Genomic DNA, 10,291 nt, shown 5'->3' on the forward strand with positions numbered 1-10,291 from the left:
TGACTTCCTAAGCCAGGTAATAGACAGCTCTACCAGAGGGAATATGATACTAGATCTGATGGTCACCAACAAAAGCAAACCACTCAGGACCATCAAGATTGGAGTCAGCCTGTGCTGCAGTGATCACAAACTGGTGGAATTTGCAGTCCTGAGGGAAATGGGTTGGGCAAAAAGTCAGGACCCTGAATTTCAGGAAAGCAAAATTCCACCTCATCAAGGAGTCAGTCAGTAGTCCCCTAGGAAACTGCCCTCAGAGAAAAGGGAGCAGATCAGAGCTGGCAGCTCCTTAAAAATTCTTTCCCATAGAGCACAAGAGCCAGCAATCCGCAGGTGTTAGAAATAAGGGAAGGAAGGCAAGAGACCAGCATGGCTGAGTTGGGACTTGCTGGTCAGGCTAGAGGGCAAGAAGGAAATGCACAGATAGGGGAGGCAGGCACAAATATCCTGGACAGAGTAAAGGGATGTTGCTCAGTTGTATAGGGGTGGGGTCAGGAAGGCCCAGGCGCAGCTGGAGCTGAACTTGGCAAGAGATGCACAGAGTAGAAAAGCTTCTGCAGGTATGTCAGCCAGAAAAGGAAGATCAGAGAAGGCGTACACACACACACACACGCACACACACACACACACATAAGCAATGCTGGCAAACTGGTAACAGTGAATGAGGAGAAGGCAACTTTTTTGCTTCTGTTTTCACTGACAACTTCTACTCCCACACCTCTTACCCTCCCTGGAGGGTACTGCAAGGGAACACCAGGTTTGGAAGCACCTGAGGAACTTGAAGATACATGGGTCTATGAGACTTGATGAGATGCATCCTGGAGTTCTGAGGGATTTGGCTGATGTACTTGCCAAGCCAGTCTCCCTGATGTTTGAAAGGTCATGACAGTCAAGTGAAGTCCCAGGTGACTGGAAAAATGGAAACATTGTACCTTGAGAACCCTGGGAATTAGCAACCTGTCACCCTCACCTCTGTACCTGGGAAGATCACAGAACGGATCCTCCCAGAAGCTATACTAAGGCACATGGAAGACAGATCCCTTCCAACCCAAACTATTCTATGATTCTATGAAAAATATCACAATATGGAAGATGATCAGCCTGGGCCTATATATATGCAATGTGTGCACTTTTTCTAAATACTCTGTCTCTGGTACTTCCTGCAAGCCTTGCACTGAGATCCAGGCCTTGCCAAAACTGGAGAGCAGCAGCTACTTCTCCACTCTCCACTCAACCCATCCACATCTGCAAACTCTGCAGAGAACAAACCAGGCATTTCTGATTAAAGTATTTCCAATGAGCATGACTGGAAATTACGTTAAAAAGTGTCCAAACACTTGCACACCACTTTGGAAAGGATATAATTCATCCACCAATTAAGAATATTTTTCCAGTCTTTTGAAAAGAAAACCATGTTCTACACACTACAGAGAGATTACTTCCCCAAAAAGACCACAGTATGGGCACTGATACAGGAAAATTCTCATGAACATCTTTCCTACACTGTAACCACTAAGGGTGCTACTCTGGGTAATTGCTTTTTTGTTGTAAGGCATTCTAGCTACCTGCATATTTCCAAACCATGGAAACATGAAGCGATGCAAGATCTTTCACTGCTGGCTCATTGGAAGGTCAGTGTGTTCCCCTCAGCTACTGAGCAGCGTTTCTGTAAGAGCCCTTACCTCTGTGTCACAGCAGTTCTTTCCACAGAACCTTGTCTGGAAGTCCACTTAGAAGCCACTGCTTGAAGGGCAGGTATGCTTACCTATCTCAACAGACCTCCAGTGCTTCTGGCTCTCCAGTAGCTATTTAATCTTCAGGACCTCAGGAGACAGGAATTGAGCTGTTTCAGAGCAGATTCCTCAAATTGTCTTTGTTAATCTCATTATTGTGTGCTAAGGCCCAAGGATCTTTTGCAGCCCAGCCTGAGATTTCTGTAGTATGCACAGGCTCAACTCAGTGCCCACTGTAACACAGAGGCACAGGGAAGAGAAATACACAACAAATTACTGATATTTGTTACTGGTATTGTGTTTATGAGGCTGCTGTCAGTCCCTTTATAGTCTGCTACTGGTGCAAACCAAGCCTGCTGCTATTATCTTTGTCAGTCTAGAGAAGGTGCAACACCACCAGTCCACTTTTCTAACCCACTGGGGCAAAAGGATGGGTATTAAATCTGTCTCTACCCAGGGATGGATGGTGGTATTTTACAGTCTGCCGCAGAAAACGTTGCGGCCTCGTAGGTGGTGATGTTAAAGATTTCCCCCTACACTGAGTAGGGGGAGAGCTGCAGCTACAAATAGCAGCTGAGGCAAACAGGTCCAATTAAAGAGTAATTCAGTGAGGAATAAAACTCCAAGACTTACTGAGTTTCCATTTTGGCAAAAGAAAAAAAAATACACCTTCCAAATATATCAGATCTACTTACATTATTTCATTATTAGTAATTAGGATACTCTGGCAAAGCAGACCAAGCTTTTATTAGCTGAAGCAGCAGTTTGGCAGTGGCTGGAGTTTTATTGCTCATTGATTAAGCAATAGATACAAGCTGAACCAGTAGCCTCATGTGAAGGGTATTAGAACTGAATGCCTGGCAGATTTGTGTGAAGACTTATAGCCACGGGACAGATAGATCTATATATATTGCCCAGGGTAAAGATCCATGGATGACTCTGAAAGGAGAAGGTTGCTGCATCATGGCAAATAATTGTTAATTTATCTTAGCCTGAAATCTTTTTACATCTCACATAAAATAAGCCACTTTTGTGGGAGGGTTTGTTCAAGAATATTCCTTTTCAGTGCAATGATGGGGTTAAGTGCTGCCTTTTGTCTGGAGAAATGGGCAGTCATTCAGTGAACTTTGGAGGAAAACCTTTCCTTTCTTTGTCAATCTCTGCTCTGACAGAAATATCGAGCAGGGACCTGAGGAAACATCTTTCCATGGATGCTGTCACCCAGTCCTGCACCCACCAGCTGCACAGCACCAAGAAAGAAGCTCTGAAAAAAACAGTCCTGCTGTCCCCAGATGTCATCCTTGCCCCACTGCCTGGAAAAAACATTTCTGTAGAGGAGCTGGAAGAAGAAAACATTTGTTCCTGGTCAGGTGCAGGCATACTTGTTTAAACCTCTGATGAAGATGAATTTTCAGTGATATGTCTGTTCTGGCATCGATGTGGCTGAGGTGCAAACATTTTATTGCTGACACTGCTGTGAGAGAACTAATCTGCAAAATAGAGCATCCTAAGCCACAGCAGCTCTTTGCCTCTGGGAACGTGAGTCAGGGTGCTTAGATTGCACTGGTTTCTATTAATTGACTGCTTAGCTCCAAAGAGCCAGACATGTCTATTTCATTTAAAATTACAATAAAAAATTAAATTTTTTACAAACTTAAAATAGAATAAAATATAGGTTATAACAGGAGTCACCTAAAAACTCATTGGACTTCATTTCCCTCTGTTGCACTGTGGTGTGAGAATTGAATGATGGAACCACATACATAAAAGAGCTTCTCCTGAAAAATTCTTTTGCCCAGCATTCAGACCTTGTATTTGACATGAGTGTCATGGTCTTTATTGAACAAATCTTGCCCGAGAAGTTCAGGCTTTGTCTTGCACAAGCATGATATTAAATTATAATGAACACTTCATAAACTAGTAAGCTTACATTGTGTCTTGCTTCTTTTTCCTAAAAAAGCCAGGAGAGCAAATGCCCATTTGGATCTAAAAGTGGGTTTGAGATAGACACAGGAGAGATTTTCTGGGCAAACAGAGGCATCTTCTTCATTTGTGGCAGTAATTTTCCTTTCATACAAACACCATAGTTGGGGTCAGCTATAGCAGAAAACAGTTATTGAAATCTGCTTTGTTTCTCAGAGAATGTGTGATCTTGGTCAGTAACACTCAGGATTTTTATTTGATGCTGCAAAAGCAGCCTGGATGGAAGCTGACTGGGGAGGTAAAAAGCAGGTATTTTCCCCAGTTCCGATTAGTTGGTTATTGCATGGCAATCAGCAGATTCCATTTTGCCTTATGATTTCAAAGTGAAGTTTTCCTTGAGTGGAGCCTAATCTGTGCTTGAGTGTAATGAATGACCTGTGCAAACACAGGTAGAAGAATTTCATATGGCAAGAGAGAGGCTCCCATGAGCTCTTAAGAGATGCAGTCGTTGAAATCAAACACTGGAAGCAATCTTTAAATGCCCGAAGATGGGTGTCCTGGGTTGTAGTATAGGATGTGCACAAAGTATTCTGTCACCATCTTCATGAACTGTTGAATCCAGGTGTGGCCGTGTTTTCCCAGACCTCCTCCCTCTGGGCCATTATCTTCTGTTAATGGCCCATCAGCTCCGCGCTGGGGGAGGAACCAAGCATTCCAACCTGGATATAATCTGGGGTTTGGGACAGTACAGGGGGCCCTTACCCGCTGGATTCCCAGAGGAACAGAGCTACCAGACCTTTCTACAGGATCACTGCTTCAGGAAGACCACCTCATCTGGACTGCTCAGGTAATATTCTGACTCTGTCAGTGGTCTTTTGGATTATTGCATCTATTTTATTTTACTTTCTTTCATTTCTTCCTATTAAATTGTATCTCTGACTTGGAGTCTCTCATTTGTTTTGCTTTCAAACCACTACAATGGGTTATTTAAACTTTAAAATCCCAGCTTCACTACAGCGTGGCATAGTCACTGAGTGTTGCAGTGTGGTGTGAAAGGGCAGAACATATTCCAGCAACAATCCCATCTCCTGGGCTGAACAATTTAGGGACTGAGCCCAAGACCAGCACAAGCTGTTTAATTTTATTTCCTGAAGGCACAGACTGAAGCAATATTAGAAGCAGACTGCACTGGCCTGTAGAAAACTCAGAGTGTTGGATTTTTTTTTTCCCACTGCTTGCCAAAGCCTCTGACATCAACTTTACCCCAACAGGGAGCCAGAGGAAGGAGAGGGAGGTGCAATGGCAGATGGCAACCCACAAGGAGGCGAGAACTGCATACTGCACTTTGGCACTCCATGACAAGGACAACTTTACAGTAACCTAGTTTGCTTATAAATTGAATGAGAATTATTTGCTATTTCCCCCCTCCTCCCTCATGTTTGGTCAGATCCCTGCAAGACAGGCAAAAAAAAAATCTAATTAATTAATTGACTTAGCTCTGGCAAGCTGTATTTCTAATACTGGGAGGACATAAGAGAACTGATTTTAATATAGTTAAGCCAGATGTTGTGTAACTTCAGGCCTTGATACAGTTTCAACGTGTAGATGAGCAGGGGGACACATTCACTTACCCAGTAAAGCTGCAGTGATTTTCTCTATTACCTGGCCTGAATGCCCCAGAAATCTGCAGAAATTCAACAGAGGTTTTGCTGTGCTTTCTGCTTGTCTTTGCCTTCAAACAAAAGCATGTTCAATGGAGACAGACAACAGGTAAGGGTAAAGGAAATTTGACTTTCTTGGTGTTCTCTGAAAATTGGTTCTCCTGTCTACTTCTAGCCATTGAAATTAACTTGCTATCTAAATGGATCTTGACTAAATTAATTGTGCTGTCTCTGTGCAGTGTTTCCCCAAGGAAAGCACTGAAATACTGTTATGTCTTTGCCTGTTCTTGGCTGATTGAGATATTAATTAATTATACGAATAAGCCTAGGAAAATAAAAGTAGGTTACTCTCTTAATTCATGTGAGTCCTGGGCCTAATGCCTCATACATGGTGTTGGGCAGTAGTCACTTTGCTGTGTGACCTTGTTCACTGCTCCACAGTACCCTTGTTGGGTGGGGCAGATGCAAAGAAGAAAGCAAGTTGTGCAGGGAAAGGAGACCTGTGCATAGTGTTGGGCACCACAGCTGACTCCTAGCAAGTGCTGGACAGGAATAATGCTCCGATGGACACAGGTACCCTCTCAGATCCCAGCTACGGGGTTGTCATGTAGCTAAAAATTTTTGTCATGTAGCAATCCCACTGGTCTGGGATTTATTCAGCTCAGTCATGAGTCAGTCAGGCTGGGCTTGGTGCAGTAACTCTGCATCCTTGCTCTGTGCTCAGGGCTCACTCATTAGAATCACAGAGTCATAGGATCATGTTGTTTGGAAAAGACCCCCAAGATCATCGAGTCCAACCATTAACCCAGAGTCCAACCATTAACCCAGCACCACTGTGTTCACCACTGAACCATGTCCCTGAGTGACACAGCTACACTTTTTTTGAACACTTCCAGGAACTGTCGACTCCAGGGCTTTCCTGAGCAACCTGTACCAGGGCTTGAAAACCCTTTTGGTGAAGACATTTTTCCTAGTAGCCAGTATAAATCTAAACCTCCTCTGGCACAACTTGAGGCCACTTTCTTCTGCCACATTGCTTGTTGTTTGCAGGAACTGGGTGATTATTCAGGGGCAGCTTCCCTGTCCTGCCTGACATAGTTCTGTCCTGAGCGTGCCAGAGTCTGGCAGAAAGCCTGTGGACAAGCAGGGAGCCTAAGAGCTTTTTTTGAAACTCCTGAAAAAACAGAACCCCTTTTCTTATCTAGCAAATGGAAACGTGAATGCTCCAAAAGACAAGCATATTCCTTATGACAGAAGTGGACATGACAGCTTTGTTTTCTCCTTGGCTGATTGTTTGCTCATTTTATGAAGCTTCTCCAGGATTTTTAGCTACAAGGAAGAGTTTCCTTACTGACACTTTTACTCTTCGCATAGTATGGAAAGCAAAACCCTGAATCATGTAACTTAACTTGCCTCAAAGCTGAGGGGAAGTTGAATGCACATTTTCTCTGCCACTAGCTTACTTAGAATGTTATATATCTGCATATAAAATCATAAATATTTTGTTGGAACAAGAAACAAGTATTTAGTGTTGTTTAAGAATGCTAAAATGGCAGACTTAGGAATTGCAGTAGCTATTTTATGCCGCTCACCAGTAAATACTTTAGACTCCTGTAATATGTCTGTCTCCTGTGTACCTATTAAAAAAAAAAAAGATTTAAACATTTGAAAAACAGAACTTAATTTGTAATTTAGCTTTGACCTGTAACATTTACATTTCAAAACTCAGAATTGATTTGAAAATAACCATATTCCAGGAAAGTAGGTGTTAAAATTGCTTCTATAGTCAGTCCAAAACTTTCTCTCCGTATGCTCTGTGAACTTGTGTAATTCATATTCAGATGACCATACTGAGAAAGGTTCAAGTGTTTGCTTCCCAGAACACGAGGAATTCTTTCAGACACGGTTGTGATTTACCAAGACCCTTGGTTTCGTGTCACAGAACTGGTGGAGCCCTGAGCTCGAGGGAGAGGAGAGGGATTGTCTGTGACACCTGAATGTCTCAGAAACAAACACTCAGGCTCTGCTGTTGGCTCCTCTGAATTTAATGCAGAGCAGTTCATTCACTTTGATACTGTGTAACTATCTCCTTGCTTTGCCCAGTCATTTTGCTTGAAATGATGAATAATGCCTGGGCAGTGTAAATTCCTTGGGGGCCATAGCAGATGCCATAAACTCTGCCAGTGGTATTGAGAAATTTGGAGAATTATTTTCTTTCCATACTTAACACAATAACAACTTCAACACTTAATCGCAAAGGAGTTTGGTGAGGGACGGGAAATTTCAGAAGACACACAGGTAGAAGATTTATAAATTTTAATAAAGAAGTTCTAATAAAGACTGAAGAGATTGGGAGACAGGAATGGTATTCTCCTGTCATTGGTCTATACAAGATAAAAACAGATTCACATCAGCATTAGCATTCAATATCAATTTTTCATATGCCCTCTACTGACTGTGTCAGGGAGATCCTTCTTTTGAACCAGACACCCTACACCCCATAAGCAGCAGTTATTTTTGTGAAGAGTAAAACCATATTCAAGCCCTGATGACCCTGAAACTTTCCTCGGGAGTGCTGTAATTAGAGCTTGTGTCTCTACCTTGAGCTTCAAATCTGCTTAGCAAACCTGGAGGCTTGGCTCTAAACCCAGCATTTGTGCTAAGATGCTGTGCTTAGCTACACTCTTGGATTTGTCAAAACAATCCAACTAACTCTCATAGGAAACCAGAAACAAGAAGGAAAAATTTGGCCAAATTCCTATATCCAAATATTTTTACAGCATGAGAAATTGCACTAATAATGCTTCTGTCTGGTTAACAGCTGTCAAAGGATGAAAAATAAGCTACTGGGAATGTAGTCAATCACTCACTCCTTTTAATGTGGTGTGAAATCCATAAAGGCATTTATACTGAATCTTAATGTGTTTTACAGAAAAATCACTGGTAGCTGTGTTGAAGAGATGCCAATTTTTAACAAGCAGCGTCTGGTGCTTTCTGGGCCACTCCACGCATGTGCATTCTGTAGAGAATGATGAGCTTGCACTCTGCTTGCTTCTGGGAATGCATATTTAGTAACATTCTCTCTCTTCCCCCTCTGCTTGAGGTGGGTCACCAGGACATAAGCTTCATTCACAAAAAGACATCCGAGCGCCATCCAGTTCCTCTCTGCTGGCAGTTTTCATCCACACGGAGCACGGTGGCTCCCCTCCTGCAAAGCGCAGCATCCCACAGACATGGTGGCACATGGGGACATAACCATGACAAGTCCTACTGATTTCACGAGCCTGTTATTTTAAGGCCTATTTAGACAGTTATTCTAAGACAAAAGAGCAGGTGAATCGCGGTTTGCAGGGTTGTGGCACTCCCTTGTGTGCTGTATTCTCTAACAAGCGGGCAGTGCCGACACTGCCTCGCATGACACAATGGGATATTAATGTGTGTGAAGAGCTCGGTGTTGAACCACACACAGAACAGTCTATATTTAGCCAGAGGTGACAGCTTTCTGAATCAGGGTGGCTATTTTTTGTGACCAATAGCATTGGGGAATGAGGAACTCAGTGGCTGTGCACAGAGAATGCACGGCTCAGGTTGTTGAAGGATTTGTGTTTCCCTCTGGCCCTGCTCTTCAGTGGGGTTTATTGGATGGGTACAGCTGGATACAGCTGCATACAGCTGTGATGGTCATGGTCTGAGGCATCTTCCTCATTCTGCCCCAGAGGAGATATCCTGTATCAGGTGGTGCTAATTCATGGGCTAAAGGCCCTTTGGTCACCCTCCTTCTCTGGCTCAGCAGGCCCATGGCAGGGTTTACAGGGTTTTTCAACTGCCATGCATGAGAATGGTAAAATAACAGAAAAACACGGAACAGTCTTGCTGTTTTCTTTTCTGTTTGTTATCTTAACCTAGTGATTTGTAGAGATGAGCAGTTGCTACTGCTCAAAACGAGTATTTACTCAGTTTCACATAGTGGCTTCCACATGTGAGTTAAGGCTCTTGTCCACACTTTCTCATAGCTCCGCAGTACAAATTATACAAATCAAGGCAATAGAGATCCTTAGAGGTGGGATTGCACTCAGAATATCTTCCTGCTGTCTTCTCACATTGAACTCTCCTTTCCAAACTGGGATGTGCACAGGCATAGTCCTAACAGGTCAGTCCAAAATAGAAAGAAAGTGCCTCAAGACGGCTGTAGGGCAAACATTGGTGTTGTGGTTCCTGTCCAGCTTGATGACATCAGTATAATAAAAACTGGTTTCATCTGAGCTCCTTCCAGACATAAGTTCAAAGTGCAAAAACCATCCAGCAAAACCAGGATCTGTGGAGGAAATGACCAGGGCTGAATAAGAATGAATAACAATATCTCCTTTAAAAAAAAAAAAAAAAAAAAAAAAAAAAAAGATTGCCTGTAAGGCAAACACACATGATACAGCTGCTTGCAGCCTGCTAGGCCAGGGAACAAATTAGGAGCATTGGACTTCCACTCCCTTGGCTCTCAGAAATGTATCTCATTAATCTCATTTTCTGAATGATTTCTGAATTTGTGTACTTCATAACATGCAACTACTACTACTAAATACATCATACCAAACCAACACCCATGCTTTCTTTGCTCTATTTATTAATTTTCCTCTTTTAACAGATCAGCTCCCAGCCTCCAGAAATGGTAACATCGTGTATCAGTGATGTACAACATTTGGAGGCTTTCCTAATATGCCCCTGCATTCCAGTGTGCTGCTCTTTTTATTCAACTAAACATAAGATGGCCTTGTGCTTCTCTCTTTCACGCATGACAGAAAGGAGACATAATTTTTTCATTAAGATAATACCTCGTAAAATATTATTTTTCCTACTGGACAAGTACCCTGAGCTTCCACTGAAGTCAGTAGTGATGGAGAATGCTTCTGAAACCAAGCCTGAATTCTCAGCTAAGTGAAGCATTTGGGATTTATTTCAGTCCCACTGAAATCAGTGGGACAT

The 10,291-nt window shown here is 42.8% G+C and overlaps 1 long non-coding RNA gene across 3 annotated transcripts; it reads right to left on the reverse strand.

Annotated features, from left to right (window-relative positions):
• Positions 1 to 416: 416 nt before the first annotated feature.
• On the reverse strand, positions 417 to 2,479 carry LOC136302050 (uncharacterized). 3 transcript variants are annotated; one of them, XR_010723995.1, is made up of 3 exons: positions 2,426 to 2,479; positions 1,763 to 1,820; positions 417 to 906 (listed from the first exon to the last, which is right to left on the reverse strand). It is a non-coding gene; the product is annotated as an uncharacterized lncRNA (long non-coding RNA). The 3 variants fall into 3 exon arrangements; XR_010723993.1 differs by having other exon boundaries at positions 1,680 to 1,820; XR_010723994.1 differs by having other exon boundaries at positions 1,680 to 1,963; positions 2,426 to 2,473.
• Between the last annotated feature and the right edge of the window lie 7,812 nt (positions 2,480 to 10,291).

The sequence above is a fragment of the Chamaea fasciata genome, unplaced genomic scaffold (assembly GCF_029207755.1).
Source record: "Chamaea fasciata isolate MVZ Bird 193981 ecotype frontalis unplaced genomic scaffold, bChaFas1.0.hap1 SCAF_1, whole genome shotgun sequence".
In the NCBI taxonomy this organism is placed as follows: domain Eukaryota; kingdom Metazoa; phylum Chordata; class Aves; order Passeriformes; family Sylviidae; genus Chamaea; species Chamaea fasciata.